The 27,279-nt window shown below is 43.6% G+C and overlaps 2 long non-coding RNA genes across 4 annotated transcripts in view; both read right to left on the bottom strand.

The window, feature by feature from the left end:
- The window catches only part of LOC309540447, a 246,059-nt gene that overhangs the window by 50,381 nt on the left and 168,399 nt on the right, over positions 1-27,279 (bottom strand). For all 3 annotated transcript variants that reach the window (XR_014223289.1, XR_014223292.1, XR_014223293.1), the window contains one exon: positions 7,954-8,088. This is a non-coding gene — a long non-coding RNA (uncharacterized lncRNA). The remainder of the gene's footprint in view (positions 1-7,953; positions 8,089-27,279) is intronic.
- On the bottom strand, positions 40-2,574 carry LOC309540467. The gene is made up of 4 exons (XR_014223321.1): positions 2,479-2,574; positions 1,982-2,021; positions 1,410-1,481; positions 40-138 (listed from the first exon to the last, which is right to left on the bottom strand). It is a non-coding gene; the product is annotated as an uncharacterized lncRNA (long non-coding RNA).

The following is a 27,279-nucleotide window of genomic DNA, read 5'->3' as shown; positions in this document are numbered from 1 at the left end:
ATCACCATAATTTTTAATCATATTTTCCCTTATTGTTACCTGATCATTTTCTGTGGGGAGGACACAGTTATCATTATTATCATCACCTTTTCTTCCTGCCTGACCTAGAGTGGGGATTGTTGGGAAGTGGGGCGCACACTGCAAACACAGAAACATATTCTCAGATACCCCTGATTTTTACATAGACCATATTTATTTAGGTGAGTGGATAGCCCCCCACAAGGGCCCCCCACATCATAAATCTTCCACTGAGTTAGGCTAATAGAGGGCTCCCACGTGACCAGCAAAACATATAGGAGAGGAGGGTACAAAGTTCTGAAAAGGGCCAGGTTAGGGTGGGCTTAAAAGAGTAGTGACCTGGCACCATGTCAGCCAATGTGCCAATGTAATGTGTGCCCACATACCACACCAATGCTTCATTTTCTACGGGATTGGACACAATTTCTCCTTCCAGCCCATTTGCCTAACCAGGTGCAAGGGAAGGGATATTAAGACAGGAATACACCGGCCTGCTAGAAACCATACCAAGATGACATTAGGAGCATGGAAGTCTAGAAGGAGAGAGGCAGAGGCAGAATGTCCCCATACCATCTACAATTAAGTTATTGCATTTCTTGAGTAATAGGAAATGCCTTTCCTGACTCTCAAGAGAAGTCTCAGTATTATCACAATGATAATTGTGGATTTCCAAACAACAAGTCATGGCTCCTTATTTGAAAGATAAGCTTCCATGTAACTTTGATTTTGTACCAGAAAAAAAAGGATTTTCACCAAGAAAACATGATTTTATCAAGTTTTCAATTGGATATGTCTACTAGCTGGCTTAGTACTCAAAGAGTACTCAAAGGTATAAAGAAACTATTCAGTACTTCCTGGGTAATAAGTTATGCATTTCCACTGCTGTTGTAATGCTGCTTACAGAAAGATATGTGAAGAGAACAACAGAAGGGATAATTTCCGAATCCAGCCAAGGAGGCTTTTATATCTGGGGGGGGGGGACACCACAAACCCATTATTAACACCATAAACATATCCATCACATTGACACGCAACCCCCCAAAAACTCATTTGGATACATTCTTGGAATACTTGCTAAGGCAATGGCATTTAAATTGCCTCTGACATATTTAAAGGTAGGCTTTGGTGAGGGTATAGATAGCAAAAACCTTTTCTTTGGTATGCAACAGCAATCAAGAATTTGCACTTGCTATAAAGCATGTCAGAATAATGGATGGCATTCTCAGTAAAGAAAATTAATTTAAACAAGTCAGGTAGAAATTCATATCCTTCTTCAGTTGAAAAAAATGCAAATATACTACTTATTTATTATCTGCATGAATTAATACAGGGAGAATGCAATCCTATACAGACTTACATGAGAGTAAGTGTTATTTAATAATATCACTTACCTCTAAGTAATCATGGACAGGATCAGCTTGCAAGTATTGGGGAACCTTGCTTTCTACTTTTTCTGTTCCAGCCTAGTGATAACATTGAACAAATCAGCTTCTCTGAAATTGCCTTCAAATGATTTCTCAGCTATATCACATCCGACATATTTGTGGCAATCTGATATGGTTAATGAGCACAACTATTCTTTCTACATAAATATGTCATCTCAGGAAAATTGTTATATTTGGACACAAAGATTTGTGTGCCTTCCCTTTTTAACTATTCAGGTGCTTTGTTTCTTACATATTGGCTTTCCAATAGTTTGGAATATAATATGTTAATAAGAATTCTCTTCTCTGTATTAGCACCAATAAATGATAGGATCTGTAAGGCTAATTTGATTTCTACTTCTTAATTTCTTGGTATTATTAAAAAAATATTATGTGGCTTGTTTCCCCCCACATTCCCTTTTTTTAAGATAATGCACAATACTGAAAAATCTACAGGCATTCTGAGGATCAGAAATACACCAGGCATCTCAGAGGGTAGAAATACAAAGGGTGATTGGTTGGGATGGGAATTTGTCTACCTTAACTCATTTCCTAATAGCCAGCAGCAAAAATCTAAACCTAGAAGAAGAAGAAAAAGAAGAAGGAGGAGGAGGAGGAGGAGGAGGAGGAGGAGGAGGAGGAGGAGGAGAAGGAGAAGAAGAAGAAAAGATATGAATTCACACCTCAACAGGTAAAACAGATGTATTCAACTTCTTTTCACCATGGCTACACAAATATAGCAATTGGTAAATCCATAGAACAGGCATCCCCAAACTTGGCCCTCCAGTTGTTTTGGGACTACAACTCCCATCATCCCTGACCACTGGTCCTGTTAGCTAGGGATGATGGGAGTTGTAGTCCCAAAACATCTGGAGGGCCAAGTTTGGGGATGCCTGCCACAGAAGTTGTAAAGAGCATTGTGCATTCAACTTGAAGAGCCTCTGAATCCTCCCTTTGATCAGAAACCCTGACCATGTAGGTTTCCTGAATGTGGAGACGATTCTAAACATGTTCAGCTGAACATGAGAAGAATCACCCTTCAGACCTTCCCACTCAAGGCACAAAGGTTGGAGATGGAACCAGCAGGTTTGGACATGTTTAGGGCAATAGTGGGATCCATGGCCTGGCTCCTTCTCTCTGTGTTCTTTGAACACATCCACTCTGTGCATTGGCTTGGTGACTTGCTCTGACTTGTTCTGGATGAAGTCAAAGTATGTTCCTTCTTGCATCCCATGTACTTTTCACCAGTGGTACTCTAAAAGCACAAATAAAAATGAGCACAAAACTAAGAATCAAAATGTGTTCCCTTGGACCAGACTTCTCCAACCTGTTACCCTCCAGACCCTGTGGGATTCCAACTCCTGTCATGTTTGACCATTGGCCATGATGACTGGAAGTGATGGGAGTTGGAATCCAACAATATCTGGAGGACCACAAGTCCCCCATTCCCTGCTGTATAGTTTTAGATATGGTGCCCATTATCTTCAGGTTAGGTAAGGTTCACATAGTTGTTGTTGCTTCCATATGTATCCCTGGGGTGGTGAAGTCTTCTAAATGCCCAAATCTTTGGCTCACATGTTCATATAAAGGGCTAGACTGTGTGCCTATGTCATTCAGCACTTTGGCGACTGGAGGTGACAGTTCTCCTCCCAATGATAAACCAACAAGAAAAAGAAAACCTGTCTCTAGTTCTTGCAAGTGATATGCAGATTATCATGCACTTCACTGTATTGTAGACTGCCATGTCATAGTTTAAGTACTGAAAACCTGGTGCACAAGTCAGTGTAATTTGATCTAACTGAACTGGAATTACCCACAATGTATGCTAAATTGACAACCCCTAGTCTATTTGAAGCTTTGAAATCACTTTCATCACACATCACTGGAAATCTCTCAGAAGGACAAACATAGTAAACAGAGGGATTTTCTAGCCTGCCTCAACAGAAAGGAAAAAATATGTATTTTCTGTCTTTATATGCTGAGCTGTTTGAGCAATGAAAGGAGTGTGCATTGTCTGTTAAGCCATTATCTATAGAACCAGGCTTCACAGAGATGTTGGTTGCTAACAGGGTTATATTCAGCTCCTTGACAGAGCTCTTATGCAGACCTGCAGCAAGGTTTCACATAGACCGAGGGAAAACAGAGGCTGGTGGGGAATTCTGGGGCTAGGCTGCTCTTAAGAAAACAGTTCACAGTTATTTCACTAGGCCCAAGGGCAGCACAGCATGAGACAAATTAAAATTCCACGACAGGAAACCAAAAGGAATTGAAAGTTCGAAGCATGGTCACAGGAACAAGGGAGCACAGCAAGTCTGGGAGCCTTATACTTCATCAGACCATTGTTTCCTCTAGCTCAGTATAGCCTAGATTCTTCACTAACTGGCAGTGGTTCTCCAGGATTCCAGGTTAAGTATAATTGTTTAATTTACACTGAAATGGAGACTGCCTATGTGCATTGCTGAAAGGGTGTAACTGGAAGATTCCATTGAAGATAAAGAAAAGCAAGAAGAGCTCTCTGAGCTCTTTGATGGGTTGATAATTAACTGTTGTTCTCTGGTAGCTCTGACAAGGTGTTTCACCTTAGATCACATGGGAGGCTATTGAATTGCAAATTCGCCATCTTGGAAGGGTGATAATGGAGCTCACTCCAGGAGCACACAGCCTCAGACTGGAATGGAGGCTGGAATGGGGGGGGGAGTTCTGATTTCAATCCTGTTTAAAATTATTTCTAAGATGATGGTGAGCCCATGCTTGGATAAGCATATGTTGTATGGAATTATTTGGATGTGGGTCTCAGCAATCTTTCATTCCAATCTTTCATTATGCATCCAGTTGCTTCAAGCTGCACAATACAGTGGTACCTCGGGTTACTACGGTAACTTAATTCGTTCTGGAGGTCCATTCTTAACCCAAAACTGTTCTTAATCTGAGGAGCGCTTTTGCTAATGGGGCCTCCTGCTGCTGCCGAGCAATTTCCGTTCTCATCCTGGGGGAAAGTTCTCAACCCGAGGTACTACTTCCGGGTTAGTGGAGTTTGTAACCTGAAGTGTTTGTAACCCGAAGCATTTGTAACCTGAGTTACCACTTTATTAATATCTGCAATATCCAGGAAGAGGTCTCTCCTAGTCCCACATGGAGATACCAGGGATTGAATCCGGGACCTTTTACATGCTACATCACTACCAGAAAGGGTGGACAGAAGGGCAAAACAACAATGAAATTATCTGGCTATGAAAGAATGAGTATCTAGACTACTCTGAGCTTGTTTCCACAATCACCCATAATGAAATAACAAGAACACTTTAATCTTGCAGGTATACTCAAGGGGAAATCCAAGCTGAGTCAACAGCTCCTGAGTCTTTCCTTGCATATGGGGGCTTTTTCGAAAGGGATCCCAAAGCGTTGTAGCTATCAGTGAGCAGCAATTTTTTAAAGTTTATGAGCTAGTATTGCACAGAACCTGGAGTATTAAAGTCTAAAAGCCAGGCCAGATTGCAACAGCGTAAAGAAGAGTAAGGTCAGGAGCAACGCATATATAATGCAGATTCTGCCACCACAACCACCAGGGTTATAGCCTGAAACTACAGTCAATTGCATACCCTTGTGGGGGCTTAGTGATACTGAACTTCATGCCTCTGAAACAGAAAAGGGAATGGGAACAAGAAAAGGGAAAAAAGGCAGTAGAATGTTCTTTTGACACCAGCTTTCAAATCCTCTAATCCGGCCCTAACCATTCCATATGTAAATCGCAGATTCTCCCTGTCAGTTTAAATCATGTTGAAAACATTTGTGTGGGTGGGTGGTTGCAAATGTCAAATAAGTATGCCTTCCCCCATCTGTTTGCACAAGCACATTCCATGATCTGAATCACTTGAACAGCAGATAATTTATGAAAGACAATTTGTAAATAAAAATAGCTTTATTGTTGCAGATTTCCAGCAATTTCTCCCTATGCAAATATTTATATCTAGGATATGATTTAAATCCCCTCAAGAGGATGGATGATCAGAACCAGAGAAAAATGCTATAGGCAAAGGAAGAGTTATCAGAATATGGAGAATTCAGCATTTAGCAGAAGGCTAACGCAGTGCCTCTGTTCATCTAGGCTGTGCTTCACGCTGTCTGGTGACATGCATTATTTATTTCCCCCAATTGCAGCAATATAATGTTTTTATGGCATGTTATAGTTCAGAACCTGTATACTATTCTCCCCATTGCAAAAAAATAATTGCAACTCGAGGTGTTATTTCTTCTAACACAGGCACACTGCTTTCTATGGGAGTTAATACATGTCAGTTTTATATTGTTCTTCTTTCTTTGTTGCTTGAAATGTATCAGGTACATATCCCCCTGTGTGCCAAAGGAAGGTAAACCATGGCTCACCTCCAGTTAATCACATTCTTGGGCATTAAAGCAAAACAAACAAACAAACAAAACTTTAAACTCTTTTATGCCAGGTCTACTGCAGAACACAGTAGAAAAGACAGCACATTTTGCTGTCAATTTATCAGTCAACAATATTTCAAATCATTTTTCAGGCTGCTCCGAATGCATCTTCATACCTTGAAAGATAGATTGAGAAACTGATTTCTGAAATGTCATTTTATCTCCTTTAAAACTACCAGCAGGGGCAACTCAGGCAGCAGATTATAACCACTAAAAGGCAGCAACTCTTTCATTGTTTGGTTTATTATTTTACCACTTAATGATTTTTTAGTCACAGGAAATTAAATGTCTTTATCCATCTCTAGGTCTTTGTTGCATCTCTTTATCAGGAGGCAAATTCTATACCACTGAATTAAAGATATTGAAAGCAACCCAACTACAGCAAAAGTTAAAAGTCAAAATTTAGTGAATTTTCCAAATTTACAGAGCAAACTGCAAACACTATTTGCTTGTCAAGCTTCAATTCAAAATTTGAATGAATTAAACTTCTTAGCACATCTTGGTTGTTGTTTTTTATTTCACAAGCTTCAAATCCAAATGCTTTCTGATTATTTACTCTCTGTACCACTCTTCATACAAATATATATATCAAAGAAAACATAAAATGAAAATATGGAGTTAACAAATGTAATTCACCCCCTGTCCCAATATACTCAACAGTACAACATCAGCAGAAACAAATCACACTATCATATCATAGAACAATAGAATTGTATAACTGGAAGAGACCCCGTGGGTCATCTACTCCAACCTTCTGCAATGCAGGAATCTCAACTAAAGCATCCATAATAGATGGCCATCCAAGCTCAGCTTGAAAGCCTACAAGGAAGGAGAGCCCACCACCTTCAAATGGAGTCCGTTCCACTGTCAAACACCTCTTAACACCAGGAAGTTCTTCCTGGTGTTTAGTTGGAATCTCCTTTCTTGTAACTTGAAGCCATTGGTTTGGGGCCCAGCCTCCAAACCAATAAGACTGCAGAAAATCAACCGATGACATGGCCAAGGACCTCTTGGATACCCAAAGACCAGGAAAGGCAAATTTTAGCTATCAAGTGTCAAATACAAATTACTATTTAATGTAATCTGTCAAGTGCCATTAGATACTAGATATAATTGCAAGCTATCTATCAAATGCTGTAAGATGAAACAGGCCATCACATATCAAATATCTGCTGATGTTCCTATGCAATGTGCGGCAGCAAGAGAATATTGGGAGTGTTTTAGGACAAACTTGCTACTGAGGGGGAGGGAGAGATGGGACAGAATGAGAGTTCTATTCACAGAAGGTATCTTTCCTTGACCAGAAGAAATCTTTCCACGAACACCAGTCTTCTTCAGAAGATTATTCTCTCACAGGGGAAAAACACTGGATATCCAAGCAACTGTCAAATCGCAACAGGCCATTGGAAGGCTTTGTGTGAACTAAGCAGGCACAGCAGAGCAAGTCTCAGGAATCTTTAAGGCATGTAAAAGTTCTTTGACAGGCATGTATCCTTGTAATATATACCACTGAATATAGCTTTCAGTTAACACTAGTGACAGTTGACATTGCATGTCAACTGTTATATACTACCAGATGTCTCCGGCAGTATATCAAACTTTATACAATGAGAACCAAACCATAGCCCTTCTTCAAAACTTGCACTTATTCAAATTTTGCAATGCAGTTCTCCAACCAATGTTTACAAAAATGCATACATTGGGGAAACGTGTGCATAAAAATGAATATATTAGTAGGGGGAAATCCAAAAGTGAATAATATTAGGAAAAATTGCTTGCAAAAAACGTGTGCATTACTCTAAACTGCATACAAAATGTGCTGCTTAGGAGAAATATTTCATGAAGATTTATTTTATTTTTATTTTTTGCAGAAATGTGGAGTACTAAATTGAAACTGAAAAAAAGAGAATACAAGCAAACAAAAATTTTCAGAACCTTCCATTCCTAGTATTGACTTGAAATTTCTTTTACATTATAATTTTGGTGCTCAAAAGAACGAGCGGCACAGAATCGCTGACCAGAGCCTAACCCTGCTTCTGTATTCACACAGAGATGGTTTCCCTACCTGCTGCCCTCATGTCATTACGATATGCCTAAACTGGCATATGGCGTGGGAGCTGACTTTATAGCTTACTTTCCTCCTCGCCAGCTACCTCCTGGCTCTTCTCTTCAAATCTGGTCATCTGATCATCCCTCTGCCCTGTGTGAATGTACCAAACCATATGGCCCATAATTAACAATTCAAATCTATAGCTGCTCCATTAAAATAAAGAACTGAACTTTTCTGCAAACTTGTATTATAGATGTGAAACAGTAATATTAAACTTAGAAAGATACTACGTGTAGTGGAACAGTGTTAAGGTTTTAGATAATATCGCTTTGTAGTACAACAAACTCTGCATTTCAAAGCAGAGTCTTGGTCTGCCACTGGCAAAACAGTGATCAAACACATCCCAGTTTTGATCTATGTTAGTTGTACAGGATTACATTTTTGGACATAGTATACACTATAGGAAATCTGTGAAAAAGCTTTGGGAGTAGCAGGTTGACTGTTTCCTACTTTGTATTTTAGCTTGTTACACTGTCCCAAAGACCCTTGGGAGAGCTTGCAGGGCAGCAGCTGAAGAAGGAGCAAAAGAGTTTTCTTGTGTGTGTGTTTCTTTGTGGCTGATTAGCTGCTCTCCCTGTGCAAAGGTCAGAGGGGGCAGGGTTTCTGTTGAGTCAGGTGATTAGCTGTGGGAAGAGCTTATCAGAGCTTGCAGGGCAGCGGCGTGTGCAGTTTGATCCCTCTTTTAGATTTAGGGGAGCTAGTCTCAAACGTTTCTTGGGAGAGACCTAGGGTTTTGGGGGGGGGGTTATTTGTCCTGTCTTCACGCTTTTTAAGATGGAGGACCACTGTAGCCACCCCCAATGACACGTTCTCAAGATGGAGGGTGAGGGAACAGCTGCAGTCGCCTGCGGTTCCTGCGCAATGTTTGCCATCTTGCCAAAGGTTGCAGGCAGCTTTACCTGCAGCAATTGTATGTTGATTGCCCTCTTAGAAGACAAAGTCCAGCAACTGGAGGAACGTGTAGCTACGCTCCAAAGAATTAGAGAGCTGGAGCTCTTCTTGGAAGCAACAAAGAATACCGTCTCCACCAAGGAGGAGATAGGGGACACCCCTGAGAAGGAGGCTAGTTCACCAACACAGGTGCCAGATATATGGAGAAACGTGACTCAAAGAAGTAGGAGGGCCAGGATTCGCTCTGATTGTTTAGAAATACACAATCGCTTTGAAGTCCTCTCCCCTAGCATGGAAGACGAAGAACAGACTCCATTTGAGGATCTCTCCCTCATTACAGTTGATCAGGTATATGAAGACGAGCAGCAAAGTCAGTCCTCAGGGAATGTGCAGGCGACCTTGGAATGGACAGCTCACGGAAGAACCCCGACCAAACCTAAGAGGAGGCGTGTAGTGGTGATAGGGGATTCCCTACTGAGGGGAACAGAAGCAGTGATCTGTGGGCCTGACAAGATGTCTCGGGAGGTGTGCTGTCTCCCCGGGGCTAAGATCCAAGATGTAACTGAACGACTGCAAGGAATCATAAAACCCACTGACAAATACCCCTTCCTCTTGGTTCATGTGGGAACCAATGACACTGCAAGCAAAAGCCTCCAGAAGATCAAAAGAGACTACGAGACTCTGGGCAGGAAATTGAAGCAATTAAATGCACAAATTGTCATCTCATCTGTCCTCCCAGTTGAACGACGTGAGGGAAAAATAGTGGAAGTGAACAGCTGGCTTCGCAAATGGTGTAAACAGAAACGGTTTGGATTCTTAGATCATGGACTGCAGTTTCTTGAAGATGGACTTCTGGCAAGCGATGGGCTGCACCTCACAACGGTTGGGAGGAATGTTTTTGCCAGAAATCTCAGAAACCTCATCAGGAGGGCTTTAAACTGACTAATGTGGGGGAGGGAGACAGTGCTCCTGAAGGTAGGAGTCTATCAATTGATGAAGATGATCATCCAAATGTCATAGACCAAATGGAGCAAACAGCACGCAGACCTAGTGGTGGGAGGAAAAAATCCTTAAATAAGAGACACAGGGGAATGATTAATGGACTTCAATGTCTAATGCGCAAAGCATGGGAAATAAACAAGATGAGCTTGAGCTCTTGGTACAGCAAACTAAATATGACATAATAGGCATCACTGAAACCTGGTGGGATAAGTCCCACAATTGGAATGTAATAATGGAGGGATACAATCTATTTCAGAGAAACAGACCAGACAAGAAAGGAGGAGGAGTGGCGTTATATGTCAGGGATGTGTATACCTGTGAAGAGATCCAAGATTTAGAACCTCAAAGCCAAAGTGAGAGCATTTGGGTCAAAATTAAGGGAGAGAAGAATAACAGAGACCTCATTGTGGGAGTTTACTATAGATCCCCAAGCCAAACGGAGGACATAGATGATGCCTTCCTGGAACAGATGGCCAAGCATGCAAAAGGAAGGGAGATAGTAGTAATGGGGGACTTCAATTACCCGGATATTTGTTGGATGTCAAACTCAGCCAAGAGCATAAGGTCAAACAGATTCCTCACTGGCCTTGCAGACAACTTCATTGTCCAGAAAGTGGGAGAAGCAACAAAAGGAACAGCCATTTTAGATCTGGTCCTAACCAATGTTGATGACCTGGTTAGTGGGGTAGAAGTGGAAGCATCATTAGGCGCGAGTGATCATGCTCTTCTGAAGTTTACTATACAGCGGAAAGGAGCAGCCAAGCATACTAGGACTCAATTTCTTGACTTTAAGAAAGCCGACTTCATAAAACTTAGGGAAGTGTTGGGTGAGAGCCCATGGACAGTAATACTAAAGGGAAAGGGAGTTCATGATGGCTGGGAGTTTGTTAAGAGGGAGATAGTAAAAGCACAACTTCAGGCAATACCAATGAGACGGAAACATGGAAGGTGCCTAAAGAAGCCAGGGGGGCTATCTAAAGAACTTTTAACTGAGTTAAGATTAAAAAAGGATGTGTACAAAAAATGGAAAAGGGGGGAAACCACCAAAGAGGAATTCAAACAAATAGCCAGCACATGTAGACACAAAGTCAGAAAAGCTAAAGCACAGAATGAACTCAGGCTTGCTAGAGAGGTTAAAAGCAACAAAAAAGGCTTTTATGGGTATGTCCGTAGCAAAAGGAAGAACAAAGAAACAGAGGGGTCACTCAGAGGAAAAGATGGTGAAATGCAAACAGGGGACACAGAAGGGGCTGAACTCCTCAATGCCTTCTTTGCCCCAGTCTTCTCCGATAAAGAAAACAATGCCCGACCTGAAGAATTTGGAGCAAATGATTCAGCAGAGGAAACACAGCCCAGAATAACTAAGGAGATAGTACAAGAATACTTGGCTAGTTTAGATGTATTCAAGTCTCCAGGGCCAGACGAACTGCATCCAAGAGTATCAAAAGAACTGGCAGATGTGATCTCAGAACCACTGGCAGTCATCTTTGAGAATTCCTGGAGAACAGGCAAAGTCCCGGAAGACTGGAGGAGGGCAAATGTTGTCCCTATTTTCAAAAAGGGGAAAAGAGAGAACCCAAATAATTATCGCCCAGTCAGTCTGACATCAATACCAGGGAAGATTCTGGAGCAGATCATTAAGCAAACAGTCTGTGAGCACCTAGAAAGGAAATCTGTGATCACCAATAGTCAGCATGGATTTCTGAAAAATAAGTCATGTCAGACTAACCTGATCTCGTTTTTTGACAGAATTACAAGCCTGGTAGATGAAGGGAATGCAATGGATGTAGCCTACCTTGATTTCAAGCAAGGCATTTGACAAGGTGCCCCATGATATTTTTGTAAAGAAGCTTGTAAAATGCGGTCTTGACTATGCTACCACTCAGTGGATTTGTAACTGGCTGACTGACCGAACCCAAAGGGTGCTCATCAATGGTTCCTCTTCATCCTGGAGAAGAGTGACTAGTGGGGTGCCACAGGGTTCTGTCTTGGGCCCGGTCTTATTCAACATCTTTATCAACGACTTGGATGATGGACTCAAGGGCATCCTGATCAAATTTGCAGATGACACCAAACTGGGAGGGGTGGCTAACACCCCAGAGGACAGGATCACACTTCAAAACGACCTTGACAGATTAGAGAACTGGGCAAAAACAAACAAGATGAACTTTAACAGGGAGAAATGTAAAGTATTGCACTTGGGCAAAAAAAATGAGAGGCACAAATACAAGATGGGGGACACCTGGCTTGAGAGCAGTACATGTGAAAAGGATCTAGGAGTCTTGGTTGACCACAAACTTGACATGAGCCAACAGTGTGACGCGGCAGCTAAAAAAGCCAATGCAATTCTGGGCTGCATCAATAGGAGTATAGCATCTAGATCAAGGGAAGTAATAGTGCCACTGTATTCTGCTCTGGTCAGACCTCACCTGGAGTACTGTGTCCAGTTCTGGGCACCACAGTTCAAGAAGGACACTGACAAAGTGGAACGTGTCCAGAGGAGGGCAACCAAAATGGTCAAAGGCCTGGAAACGATGCCTTATGAGGAACGGCTAAGGGAGCTGGGCATGTTTAGCCTGGAGAAGAGGAGGTGAAGGGGTGATATGATAGCCTTGTTCAAATATATAAAAGGATGTCATATAGAGGAGGGAGAAAGGTTGTTTTCTGCTGCTCCGGAGAAGCGGACACGGAGCAATGGATCCAAACTACAAGAAAGAAGATTCCACCTAAACATTAGGAAGAACTTCCTGACAGTAAGAGCTGTTTGACAGTGGAATTTGCTGCCCAGGAGTGTGGTGGAGTCTCCTTCTTTGGAGGTCTTTAAGCAGAAGCTTGACAACCATATGTCAGGAGTGCTCTGATGGTGTTTCCTGCTTGGCAGGGGGTTGGACTCGATGGCCCTTGTGGTCTATTCCAACTCTATGATTCTATGACCCAAGTGTGTATCCTTTAAAGTTTATAGAATAATGATGTTGAAATTTCCCCTCCCTTTCCTCTAATGTGTGCACACCTATCTAATTATTTTGCAATGGTTGGGCATGACCCAGCCAAAGTAAATGACGCTCTAGGCCCCATTTATTTTAATGGAGGAATTAGGCACCTGTTTAAATGTTCTCCTATTAAAATCAAGGGTACCTCCGCTAAAGCATATTTTTAATGTTGTTAATCTAAAGGGAAAACAGTGGGACAATGTGTCCCAATTACTGTAAGGTTAAGAGTAATCTCACTTCGTTTTTTTATTTTTTATTTGTCAATTGCCCTTCATCAAGAGATTTCAGGACACTGTACAAAAGTGCAAAACTAATTTGCACAGTACTTACAGTTTAAAACCAGTATACAAATCAGTAAATAATCCTAATCCTAATACAGTGGTGCCTCGCAAGACGAAAATAATTCGTTCCGTGAGTCTTTTCGTCTTGCGATGTTTTTCGTGTTGTGAAGCATGGTCCGTCGCAACTGCGCCTCTTCAAGCGGCTTTAAGAAAAAAGCGCAAGACGTTTTCGTCTTGCGAAGCAAGCCCATAGGGAAATTCGTCTAGCAAAGCAACGCAAACCGAAAAACCCTTTCGTCTAGCGAGTTTTTCGTCTTGTGAGGCATTTGTCTTGCGGGGCACCACTGTAAAATATAAATAGACAAAAAATAATTAAAACCTGAATGACTACAATCAGAGCTGGCTCTAATGTTAGACAGAGTGAGGCAGATGCCTCAGGCAACAGATACAGGGACTTGGGTCCCAGACATTTATTGCTCTGGGAATGCAAATCTTTCTGTATGGGGATTTTGTAAATTAATAGTTTAGAAGAAGAAGAGGATGGAATTCAGTGGGGAGGAATTGGTTTAGGAGATTACTAGTTGTAATCACATTCATCTCATATTTCATTTTATTGTATATTTTGTAAAGAAATTGTCCAACTGGAAATGGTGTGTTTGTTTTCACCATTTCTCAGATAAACACTCTGTTTATTGCTAACCCTGGGTAATTGCCAGTGATACCCATGCTTAAAGCATCTGAAGACCTACTCCGTCCCTCCGCCTACACAGTGCGGTTAGCACAGCAAGCCTGTGACAAACCCTTTTACAAAGTCAGTTTTATGTTTAACTTCCACATCAACCGAAATGACAGTGCACAAATTTCACCCTGTTTTAAAGGCATCATTATGTGCACATGTTTGTCAAAAGCAAAAGGGGAAGAAAACACAGCCTCGGAGCTTGGAAGCATGTGAAATTACTGTTTTGAGCGATACACTGAAACCCAACTTCATTAAACACTGACTGCTGCTGTGACTACTGGGGAGTGAGACTTGAATGGATTCATAATAAAAGCAATTTTATGTGGATGTGAAGAAAACTGGGAATTATTAAGTGAACAGTAATGAACACCTTGCCATCGGAAGATGGATGATAAGAAACTGTAGTCAATACCCCATTAGCAAGTCCATTATAACCTTGGAATAGAAACATACTTTATTGCAGAAGGCTAACACAATTGTAAGTGAACTTTAACAGCTGAATAAATGTGTGTGGTAATGTATGGTTACAGGAGTTAAATGAGTCTCACTCTTATTCCTGCTGCAAACAAAAAAAAAATAGTTAAGTCATTATCGGGCACATTATCAAACCCTTCATTACTGCAACTTGTACAGTTGTAGTTAATGTCATGTTGGCGCTTCCATTACAAATTCCCGTTTTTAAGTTGCTCAGTAGAAATTCTGCATTCTGCAATTCATCTCTAGAACATGGTTAAAAATGATTTCCAGTAATTAATTTTTTTCCCCAGGAAAATGTCATATAGTAAATTGAAAATAGCAAAGCGTGTTCTCATAAAAGAGAGAGCACGTGTTGCGGATGGGGCCGAACAAAACCCCCAGTTAGTGACCAGGCCATTGATGGCAATGGGCTGGAGCAGATTGGAAGAAGTTGTTACTGGGGCAAAATTGATGTTGCCAATTTAGGGGTGGGGTCAGACCCCTTATATAAGCAGGGTCCACAGCTTTCTCTTTCTCTTTCGCTGTGGACATCGGATCACATGGAGCACTTGGACTGTCTGGAGGACAGTGATGCAAACTTCTCATTGTCTGGTTACATTTCTTTATTTCCCCCTTCTTTTAATCCTCTTTAGTCCCTTAAATAATTCAATTCCCCTTTTTCCTGTTCAATTTCCCACCCCACCCCTTACCCTGCCCTGTGAGAAGATTCTCCCTGTATCTGTGGCTTGCCTTTCTTTCGCAAAAAGGTTTCCCCCATTTCTCCTGTTGTAAATTGTGGGGCTAGTCAGGGCTGTTCCCAGCTTAGCTGGAATCACTTTCGTTTATAGCACCCCGAAGGTTGGCTTTATTTGAGTGTGTGCAGCGCTGTTGGCCAAATTTTAATCTAGCCTTGGGCGGGAGCACTATTTTGAGTTCCTTTAATATTGCTATGAGACTAAGATTCTCAAGAGCAGAGGCATGGAGCCCTATTCAGCCTGTGCATAACTTCCGAGCCTAAGTATGCTACAGGTAGCAGTTAATTGTTAAGTCTCTGACCTCTCTATAAGAATGTACCTGCTTGCAGGCTCAGTTGCCGCTAATGTATATCTGAGGCAGACAGAGGGCGGCAGAGGCTCTCTGTGCCTCCAATGACTATGAGCACTCCGTATATGCTCTTGAACTATGCTGTTTCTGAACAAGTTTATTTTCTTTAAGTTTGTTTTGCCCTGATAGTGGCGACTGCCATTTTAGAGGCGAGCCATTGTGGTTTAGTGGCTAAAGTGTAGGACTAGGACCTGGGAGACAGGGTTCATATCCCCCTCTTAGCCATTGTTATAACAAAACAAAACAAACTGCTCCTTTTGGGCTATTCTGTTGCTGGGTAGTTCGGCCCATTTGTGATAAAAGAACTTTGGGTTTCTTGAAGGGGTGCTTCCCTCTAAAAGGGCAAGCAGGGGTACCTGGACAAGCTGTGGGCTGCCTCAACTCTGCTATTTCACTGGAAACATTTATGCCTGGCCTAGCAGGTGATCCTAGGGCTTTGCCCTAGAATTCGATGGCCTGGAAGCATTTCCGGCCTCAATAGTGTCCCCATGTGGTCCATGAAGCATTGGTTTCACCGGTTCCTTACATTGTTTAGTTTTTACGGACTATGACTGGGCTTCTGCAAATGCCTCAAGAGCTTGCCTCTCCTGCAGGGGATGACTTGTGGACGCCCCAGGTGTCTTCTTCCAGAAGGAAGCATCTTCGAAGGCTGCAATCCAGGAGGAGGGCAAAGAGGAGCAGGGATCATGATTCAGACATCACCTTGGACCTCTACAGGGGTCAGGGTGAGGCTGTCCTGGGTCTTTAGGGATCATCCTGGATAGCTCAGCTGGTCAGCGCATAGTGCCGGTAATGCCTAGGTTGCAGGATTGGTCCCTATATGGGACAGCTGCATGCTCCCCCATTGCTCTACCTGGACACTTAGGTCCAGTCTCGAGGGCCTTTTGGTGGTTCCCTCACTGCGAGGGATGTAACAGGCGCCACGTTTGCAATATGCAAGCGGGAGAAAGCACCTTTGTGTGCCCGCACTGCAGTTTGCTCTGTGTGTTGCAGGGCTCAGCGCTGCACGGGCTGCATTTGCATTGCATTGCGTGAGAGATTTGCATTTGCATTGCACGGAGGTTGTGTGCATTGCACAGAGGGTGTGTGTGCATTGCACAGAGGGTGTGTGTGCATTGCACAGAATGTGTGTGTATTGCACAGAATGTGTGTGCATTGCACGGAGGGTGTAGTGGCATTGCACAGAGTGTGTGTGTGTTTTTGTGTTGTTGTTTTTTTTTTTTTGCATTGCACAGAGAGTGCATTGCACAGAGTGTGTAGTTGCATTGCATGGAGGGTAGTTGCATCGCACAGAGTGCATTTTTGCATTGAACGGAGTGTGTAGTTGCATTGAACGGAGTGTGTAGTTGCATTGCATGAAGTGTGTAGTTGCATTGAACGGAGTGTGTAGTTGCATTGCATGGAGTGTAGTTGCATTGCATGGAGTGCGTTTTTGCATTGCATGAAGTGTGTAGTTGCATTGCATGGAGTGTGTAGTTGCATTGCATGGAGTTGCAATGCGTTTTTTGCATTGCACGAAGTGTGTTTTTGCATTGCACTGAGTGTGTAGTTGCATTGAACGGAGCGTGTAGCTGCATCGCACGGAGTATAGTTGCATTGCTTGGTTTGTGTGTGCACTGCATGGAGTGTGTTTTTTGCATTGCACAGTGTGTGTCTGAAAAGGAAGCTGGCTCGGCGGCAGTTTTGTCGGGACTTTTTTAGGGGTTCTGGCCAGCGTCGGCCCTGTAAATTTACGTATTATGATGGCAGCACAAGATGCCCCTTGCCCAAGCGGGGCTGGAAGCTGGCAAGCAATAGCTCAATACCTTTTGCCCATATTCCATTTTATTTAGGGATCCAGTTGGATATTGTTGCTACAACATACCACTTGCCTATGGAGAAGCTGTCTGCCTTGAAGGAAGTTATTTTGTAATACTTCCTCTGTAGCAAGTGATGCTTCATCAGATCCGATCTTGCTGGGTCACTTAATTAATCTTGCATGCAGAGTGGTTGCCCCAGGCCGCCCCTTCCCTTCCCACTAGGCCAGGCTGCCTGCGGCCTGAGGTCCCCTTACCTTTCTCATGCAATGGTTGCAATTCCTAAATGTTGAGGTCCCCTTACCTTTCTCATGCAATGGGATCTCATGCAATGGTTGCAATTCCTATATGTATGCAATAGTAGTTGGCCATGGCAGGATACTTGCACAGGGATTTTTCAGGTTCATGCTGATGCTGCTGGATCTTTCCCCTTTGGTTTTTTATTTCAGGGGCTGCTGGTGTGCAAAGCTATGGCCTCAAGCCCGGTATGGTGAGGCAATCATGTGACCTAACTTTTGAGTTTTCCCCATTGTAGTAGCAGTTCACATGTGGCCCGAGGAGTTTCAGTGACCATCGGATCTACTTTTGGTCTGATAACCAGGTAGTGGTGAGCGTCTTGGCTAAACAGTCCTCACGCTCCAGCAGAGTCTCCGCCCCTCCGCTCACGCTTTTGAGCTGCACCGCTTAAGGTTTAATATTGTGCTTTCTGCTCTCCTGATTACGGGATCCTCTAATGATGTCTCTTACACTCTATCCCATTTTCAGATTGAGCGCTTCAGATCCTGGGCTCCAGACACTCAGCTATTGCCAGACTTTTCCAGACCACCTGTGGCATTTTGACAACAATTAGTAATTACAGAGAGCAGCAGCTTCCATTTCCCCTTCTGCTTTTAGCTCTTATGGGAAGGCCTGGATGGATTTCTTAGCCTTAAGCTGGCAGTCCTCGGCCATTCAGATGAACTGGCCCCCATCCTCTGAGCAGATCCTGCAGTATTTGGTCCACCTGCCGCAGATTGGGCGTGCTGTTATAACTATAAGAATTCAGTCCGCTGCAATGTCTGTTATACAGAAGCTTTATTTTTCAGAGACCCTTGCATAAAGTTTGTAATGCGCAGGGCCTTGGAAGGTTGGAATAGGCTCCAACCTCATAGGACAGTGGGCGGGAAGTCGGTCAATTTTACCTATGCAGGATCTGCAACAAGTTAAAACTTGTCTGCTGGTAAAAGATCAAGGCGAGACTCCTTTCAGTATTTTGGGCACTGAGGGTTGGGGAAATGATTGTTGGAGCCAGCACAGGGCTGAGAGTCTGGAGGCTTATTGCTTCAGGACTTTTCCTTATCTGCTTTGGAGCTTGTCATTAGAGTTGGGAACTCTAAAACAGACTTAGTGGGCAGGAGTGCCACAATCAGGCTTCCCATTACAGATGAGGAGGGCCCTTGCACGGTTATGGATACCAGAAAAATTTGGCTTTTCATTCCCCTGGGGGCTGGCCCACTCCTAGTGCATGAAAATGGGTTCCCATTAGCCAGGCATTAATGTGCTTACATCGTGCACCAGTTATCACGGCCTGCGGCTTGCCTACCACTGGACACGCCTCATTCCTTCCGAATAGGGCTGCCGCAACGGCTGCACACTGGGGGCCTGTCAGTAGACAGGATTTTGAATACGGGTCATTGGAAGTCTGACGCTGACAAGGGTTATATCAGGAAGTGTCACAATGATGTCTGTGCTGATGCTTGTCTGTTATTTCCTTTTCTCATAGGAGCAGCTGTGCACATTTGGGCCACAGCATTGTAGACTGGGCTGGCAAGCGCGCTGACAAGTCTGGACTGGGGCGCCATCTCAGTCTTCCTGCCCATGTGAACATAGGCTGGATGTCCAGATGGGGAATGCTTTGGGAGGACGTCCTTCCTTTGGTGCGGTCGAGTGTGACCTGTGCAGGTCCTCCCGCAGTGCTGGTGGTACAGCTAGGCGGGAATGATTTGCCGTCTTCCTCCAGCATAAGTTTGCATTCCTGCATGCAAGAGTGCTTGGTTTGAGTTGATGGCAGCTCTCCCTGGACTCAAAATAATTTAAGGCATTTGGTTCAAGGTGGTCTGGAAGGGGGGTTGGAGCACCTGTCCCCTCCAATGCGCAAAGATATTCCATTAAAGGAAACCAAGGATTTGCCATGCTTTGGCAACCCCCTTTCGAGGGGTAGGGCCACGCAAGAGTCCCTGGGAGCATTTGGGGTGAGCTTGAGTCTGATCCTGGTTCATTGCTCCCCCACGCTGTTTACTTGTTCTGACGATATGGTGGGGCCCAGTCGTCAGTGCTGCTCTGCTGAGGTCAGATGCAGCTAGTCGGGAACCAATGCCTAGACAAACTACCACCGAGCAGGCCAGAAAGCATGTTAATATGGCGGTGGAAAATAAAATAAAATAAATAAAGTAAATTAAATTAAATAAAATAACATATAAAATAAAATAACAAATAAAATAAAATAGGTCCTTGCTTTAGGTGGTTCTGTGATATTGCACCCTGCTATTTTCTTCAAGACAGTTCCCCTCTTTGGGGCAGATGGGGGGTGCATCTTTCCCCTATGGGGAATGACACCTGGCGGGATGCGATTGCCTTGGGATTCATTGCTCCCCCACAATGTTGCTGGTACTGACGATATGGTGGGGCCCAGTCGTCAGTGCTGCCCTGCTGAGGTCAGGTGCAGCTAGTCAGGAACCAGTGCCTAGACAAACTACCACCAAAGAGGCCGGTAAGCATGTTAATAAGGAAGTGTAAAATAATAAAATAAAATAAATAAAACAAAGTAAAATAAAATAAAGAATAATAAAATTCTTCAGGTCGGGCTGCTATCCGTATCTGGATAGTAGGGCACAGTATTGTGCATTGGGCTGCGGACAGAGCTCGTCAGTCTGGACTGGGCGATGGCCTGGGCTTTCCGCAGCACGTACAGGTGTCCTGGATCTCCAGAAGGGGGATGCTGTGGAGGGAATTCTTACCTCTCATGCAACGGCGTGTCCTACGGCTTGGCCCTCCTTCGGCGATCATGGTGCAGCTCGGGGAGAACGATATGGTTTCCTCTTCCTGCTATGGGCTGCGTGCTGCCATATTACAGGACCTTGGAGAGCTGGCGGCACTGGTGCCGTCAACTAAGCTAATTTGGTCACAGCTATTGCAACGCCACATTTGGCGAGGTAGTCCTTGCCCAGCCGCCACCGAACGTGTAAGGAAGCGGATTAATTCTGCGGCAAGCAAGCTGGTGGTGAATCTGGGCGGGTCTGTGATCCCTCACCCTCTGATTTCATTCAAGGCGATTGAATTTTATAGGGATTACGGGGTTCATCTCTCGCCAGTTGGGAATGATGTGTGGTTGGATGCTATGGTGTCCAGGCTGAGGGTGTGGCTTAATTTGTGAGTGGTTGGCGGCGAGCGTAAGGGCTCGAATGGCGGTTAGGCATTGGTTAAAATTGGTTGGTGGAGGGGTATGGATTGGCTGTGCCTGCCCCTCCAATGCTGCTGCAGACGGGTATTCCGTTAAAGGAATTCTGAAGCTTACCATCCCCCTCGTCCAAACCCTGACGGCAGGGTGCGAGCCGTGTAAGCTTCAAGGAACATGCGCGGAGCAGTGAGAGTCTGTGACGCAGCTCCATCTGACTCTGACCATGTTTCCTCCGGGACTGGCTACGGAGTCAGTGCTGTCCCCCCAAGGCGGGGGGGGACAGGTAGTCATAACCAATGCCTAAGCAACCACTCTCAATTTGTATAAAAATAAAGTTGTGGCCAAAATTATGCCAAAAACCTTAAACAAAAATTACGTGTGATGTCTGAGTTATTGGGGTAGGGGTTTTGGGGGACCTCAGCACGCAACTACTGGGTCACACATGGCTGCTGGACCTTAATTGACTCAATTGGAACATAAGAATTGTCTATGTTGGATCAGACAAAGGCTGCAATCCTATACACATTTACCTAAGAGTAAGCCCCACCGAACATATCAGGGCTTGTTTCTGAGTAAGCATGCGAAAATTTCCACTGTAAGATGTGATCTAGTTCATCAGCTTTCTTCCATCATCACTGGCCAACCACATGGCACTTGGGAAGCTCATAAACAAAGCAAAACAGAGATTGACATCTCTTGATACTTTCCCCCAAACTCAAATAACACTGGGCAACAATTTTTTACTTTTTGAATGTTGTCTAGATTTCTACAACTGATTTAGTGTATTTTTGCACTGCTGAATCAGGAAATGGCATCCCTTTCTCTCCATCAGGTCAGGTTTTTGTGTTATGTTGATTTGAAAAAAATCAGATCTTGTGACAAAATCGATTACATTTTTGTGGCATTATCAGCTGATATTGTCAACACATATCATCCTAAATATGTTTTTAAGAGAAAAAATGTTTTTCCAACAACATATATTGATTACCTGATAGAAACATCGATTACTGTAAACTGAATGGTGGGCATTGATAAAGGTAAGTACACGTAAATTGCATGTTGCTTCAACATTTTTCAAACTTCAGGGCTAGAACCTCCATTTCTTGGAACTCCTGGAATGCTCAGCGGCAAGGAGGTCTCTCTTCAGAGTCCAACAGTAGTCAGTCATCATGACTGCGTCCCAGCGACCCTGATACCTGGTCTCCATCTCTTTCATGTCCTGATGGAATCTCTCCCCCTGCTCGTCACTCATTGAACCCAGGTTCTCAGGAAACCGGTCCATATGTGAAAATAGGTAGTGCATCTTGCCACTCATGTTGCAGCCCAGGTTTCTGAAAGCAGTCAGCATGCTGTTGACAAGTTCTGCATAGTTTCTGGCCTTATTGACCGCCAAGAAAGTTCTTCACTACCAGAACAAATGCCTTCCACGCTTCCAGTTCCACTTCGTTCATTGAGTTTCTGAACTCTGGATCTCTGATGAGCTGACGGATCTGAGGACCATCAAAGATGCCAACTTTCAACTTCTCCATGGTCAATCCTGGAAAAGCCTGGCACAAGTAAGTGAAGCAGTCACCATCCTTGTCCAGAGCTTAGGTTAACTGCTTGATTAAGCCGAGCTTGATGTGCAGCGGTGGGAAGAATATTCTGTCTCTGTCCACCAGAGGGTCGTTGATGGCGTTCCTTTCTCTGCAAGGCATCAATTCCTCCCGCACAGGCCAGTCCTTCTTCGTGTAATGCTGAGCACGGTCCCTACTATCCCACATGCACAGAAAACATGGGTACTTGGTGAAGCCAGACTGTTGTCCCAACAAAAAGTTCACCATCTTCAGGTCAACACAAATAAACCACTTATGCTGATCATAACCAATTTTCTCCAACACATACTTCACCACTTCATAGTTCTCCTTCAGTGTACTCGAGTGAGCCAGGGGTATAGAGGCAAACTAGTTGCCATTGTGTAGCAGAACACATTTCAGTGATCGCTTGCTGCTGTCAATGAACAGTCTCCAATCTTTGGGTTCGTACTGTGGCACTCCAAGCTTGAGCAGAAGCTGCGCAATATCTGCACAGTACACCAGGTCCTTCTCTTCTGAGAAAAAACGGAGGTACTCTTGATGCCTGTTGCGGAAGAAGCTGATGCAAGCACTGTCAGAGAGGAGGTTTTTTCCTTCAATCTGGATGCCAACAGTGTGGCAGAGTCCTTTGACAAGCTGAGGTCGCAAACTAGATCATTCAACTCCTTTTGGGAAAATGGATGTGGAGCATCATCTTCAAGAACCACTTCTTCTTCTTCATGTCCTTCAACACTGGAGGCATCTTCGTCACTAATGTCAGGAAGTTCTCCAAAGACAGGCACTGGAATTTCATCACAATGAGCTACAGGATGACATGCTGATTGAAGATCAGGATACTTGAGGCTGCTCCGGTTCTTTCTGTTGATCCCAGTCACATCAACAGCGCAGAAGTAGCAGTCAGTGACATGGTTTGTCGGCTCCCTCCAAACCATGGGAATTCCAAAGTTCAGACTCCTCTTGCCATTGGTCCACCCACATAGAGTCTCGGTGCATGCCTTGCACACCATGTGTGGTGCCCAAGCTTTATCCTGGTCACCAAGTTTAATACCAAAATAACTTTATGCTTTGCCACACCAATTTATGGAAGATTTCGAGGTTTTATGACTTCAAACTGATCCCTTTTTGACATAATCACCCAGAACTATCGGACCTAAATACTTCTTGTCATTAAAATAATCATTTCCAATCAAAACAATTATTCGACATGGCATTTTACCCCCACCAACTTCTTCTAAAATGCTTCACACAAGCGTACATGTGAACAAAAACGCAAAAAAACGACATGTGGCCATAGCTCAAAAACTTGACCTGATTGAGCAAAACCAATGTGATTTTTGGATTCAGCACATCAGATTCGTCCTAAATCAACTGAAAAAATGCAGACAACAAATTTGTTGTTGACCAGTGTAATCAGAGGGATAATATGTCTGAATATAGAGGTCACATAGCTGTCGCTTGATATGACTCTGTGTTATGAATTTCTCTAACCTTTTAAAAGCCACAGGAGCTAAAGGCTATTACCACCTCTTGTGGTTATTAATTCCAAATGTTATGTTACATGATAGCACTTTATTGTGTGAGTCATGAACTTTCTACTAACTAATGTCATTGACTATAGTGTTACAGGCTAGAAGCATTTCTCTTTATTTCATCATTCCACAGCCACTAGCCATCTTGGCTATAGCGTTTCATTTATTCATTCATTTCATAAAATTTATATACCACTTGATTGTGAGGAAAAAGGCTCAAAGTGGTTTACAAAAAAGATAAAACAAGAAAGGTATCACTAAAACTTTACAACCATAATTTAAAACATACTGAAAGTGAAAACCACAATAGAACAGGCTAAAAGAAATTAAAACTTATGCATACTTTTCTAAACATCTGGGTAGGTCTGTCTAAATAAGAATGTCTTCAGCAGGTTCTGAAAATAAAAGTGTCCTCGCAAGACGTCAGATCTATACTTCTTTTTGTGTTGAGTTTCTAGGAACAGGTCTATGATTTCCAGGTTCATGTCTGACCATTTTTTTCCCTTCTGTCACTTTCTCTAGATAAACCCACATTTTATCACTTAATCAGAGCAAATGGCAATCGGGTTTTCTGTCTTCCAACAACTTGCGACCACTCGACCCTGCTGCATCTACTGCCAGAACTGGTAGCTTAGAATGTCCAGCCCCGGATAATATTTAAAGTCTAACTTTAAAGGATTTTTGCACTGGAATGGACTTTTAATCACTGTCATGAAACAGCTATAGTCTACTTTTAATTTAACATTCAGTGTGTACACAACACACATAGACACACACACATATTTGAAAAAACAGAATTGGCTTTTCAGGGAAGAAAGGAAAGTACTAAATGCAGGGATGAAAGGGAAGAGATATTTGAAACGTTTTGAAAAATAAATTTGTGCTCTGCCCCTTTTGTTCCTTTTAAGTGTTGTTAGCCATCCTAAGTGATAGGATTGCTGCTGGTTAATATATCAACCATCTGAAAATAAAATAAAGAATATTGAAAAGAAAATCTGTTAATTATGTTATTTGACTGAATACAGAATTGAGATAAAATAATACTTACAAGCTGTATAACTGATGTATTGTGGGGGTGGATTTAGGGCTGGGAGAGTGTTGCAAACAAACTGGGCACTGAGCCAAGGTGCTGGGCTTTCAAAAGGAGGCATGAGGCTCTCCTGTCTTCTTCCCTAGCGTTTTTCTTACCCGCCTTTGAGAAGGCAGTGCCTCCTTGCTAAAGTCGGTGCCTTGGTTGCAGCACAAGAACTGGGAGGTGGTGGAATTTTGGTCTTGCACAGGGTGCTATTAGTACCCAAGTCCACCACTATGGTCACTGCACAGTCAAAGTCACCGCACAGGGGCAAGTTAAAATGAGCAGAATAGGCTTCCTTCTTAATTTGTTCCACTGTCATTTTTCCCCCCAGAAGAAGCAAGTAATGGCAATTTGCCAGGCATCTGCTTGGCAGCAGCATTCCCACAGCATGCCAAGGCCATGGAAGTCAGCCCTGTACACACTATGCCCTGAGAAGAACAGTGCCTGCCTGACAGCATCAACAATTCACCCACAGCAAAGGTAAGAAGTGGCAAGGTAAGAGGTCACTCTGTTGCCTGCACAACGTGGGTGCTTCTTCCATTCTGAGGAGCTCGGGTGTCTCGCAAAATAAGGGAGAGGGGTGGGGTGGCTGTCAGTCCTCCAGCCAACTGTTTCAGAGCCCAGAAGGTGAAGGACATTGAGAATTCCTTTCTCGAAAGCCCAGAAAGGCAAGGCTGGACACAGAGCAGAGAGAAGAAAGAAGACTGCCCTCTGCATCCGACCCCCAGCTGACAATACAATTTTTAGTATCCTGCTATGCTGTAAAGAGGGGACGCGGGTGGCGCTGTGGGTAAAAGCCTCAGCGCCTAGGGCTTGCCAATCGAAAGGTCGGCGGTTCGAATCCCCGCGGCGGGGTGCGCTCCCGCTGCTCGGTCCCAGCGCCTGCCAACCTAGCAGTTCGAAAGCACCCCCAAGTGCAAGTAGACAAATAGGGACCGCTTACTAGCGGGAAGGTAAACGGCGTTCCGTGTGCTGCGCTGGCTCGCCAGATGCAGCTTTGTCACGCTGGCCACGTGACCCGGAAGTGTCTTCGGACAGCGCTGGCCCCCGGCCAATAGATGTGAGATGGGCGCACAAACCCCAGAGTCTGTCAAGACTGGCCCGTTCGGGCAGGGGTACCTTTACCTTTACCTTTACTATGCTGTAAAGAGAAGGGCCATAGTAAAATACCCTCTGGATTGATTATGAATAATAGAATAAGGAGAGCTGAACAATGCCGTCACCCGGGGTGGACTTTGGTAATACAATGCCCTGAGCGAGGACAAAAGTTGGTGCCCTCCCCAATCTCACCTTCTATTCTGCACATGCTCTCAAAATGTGCTATGTCATAGTCTTGTGCCCCCTTGACTCAGCACACTGGGAGGAGGGGACTGCCTGCACCGCCCCATATCCAGCACTGCTATCACTAAAGGCAAATTGCACACACTTTTTGAAATTCAGGGCTGGCACTGTCTGGGGATATGACTAAATGTATGTAGCACCTTATTTGGCTCCACAGGAAATACATAATTAGCACCTTTTTTGAATGTAAATAATAAAAAAATTCAATCAGTAACACTTAACTTGGAGATTTACCAGTAACATGCAGTACAGAAATATTTGTAAATCCTTATTCAAGTGTTCTAGGTCCCTAAATCTTGCAAGTGACATCACTGCTATTAGTCAACAATTTCCCATGGAAATAAGAGTCTCACAGTCATCAAAAAGTAGCCATGATGCCTATGTACTGCCTCCACTGTCAGAGGCAACATATGTCTGAATACCAGTTTCTGGCAAGCACAAGGAAGAGAATGCTGCTTCACTGAGCACCTGCTTGCAAGCTTGCCATGGACATCTGCCTGGCCATTGTGAAAACAGGGTGGTGCATTTGTTGGGCCTTTGGCCTGATGCCAAAGGACTCTTCTTGAAACATATCTAAAAAAATGGATTAAAAATATCTATCAGAGTTTTAGAAGGGTGGCTTAGCAGCAATGATAGTGCAGTGAAGCCCCATCAATAGTCCTGTCCTCCATAAATTGGTCTAGACATTTTAAAGCTACCTAAGACGTAGTCACATCTTGTAGCATGTAATTCTGTAAATTAATTATGTGTTGTATATAAAAAAAAGCATCTTCTTTTTTGTGTGTCCTACCAAGACTAGTGTCAATCAGTTTGACCGGATGATCCCAAGTTCTGTGAGAGGGTGCTGTGAAATACCGTAAAGGCCCATGTTAGCTTCCCAGAGCTCCTTGGATGAGGATCTGGACAGAAGTACGATAAAAATAGTGTGAAAAATTAGACTATATTCTGTTTTGACACTACAGTATAATTCATAACACAAATAGAAAAGATTGCAATCAGACCAGTCAAGATGAGCGTAAGAAGCTGGTAGCTCTTTCTGAAAAAATTGTGGTTGCAAGGGAACAAGG

The sequence above is a fragment of the Podarcis vaucheri genome (assembly GCF_965113315.1).
Source record: "Podarcis vaucheri genome assembly, chromosome: 9".
NCBI classification, from domain to species: domain Eukaryota; kingdom Metazoa; phylum Chordata; class Lepidosauria; order Squamata; family Lacertidae; genus Podarcis; species Podarcis vaucheri.
This window is presented reverse-complemented; position numbering and strand designations above follow the sequence as displayed.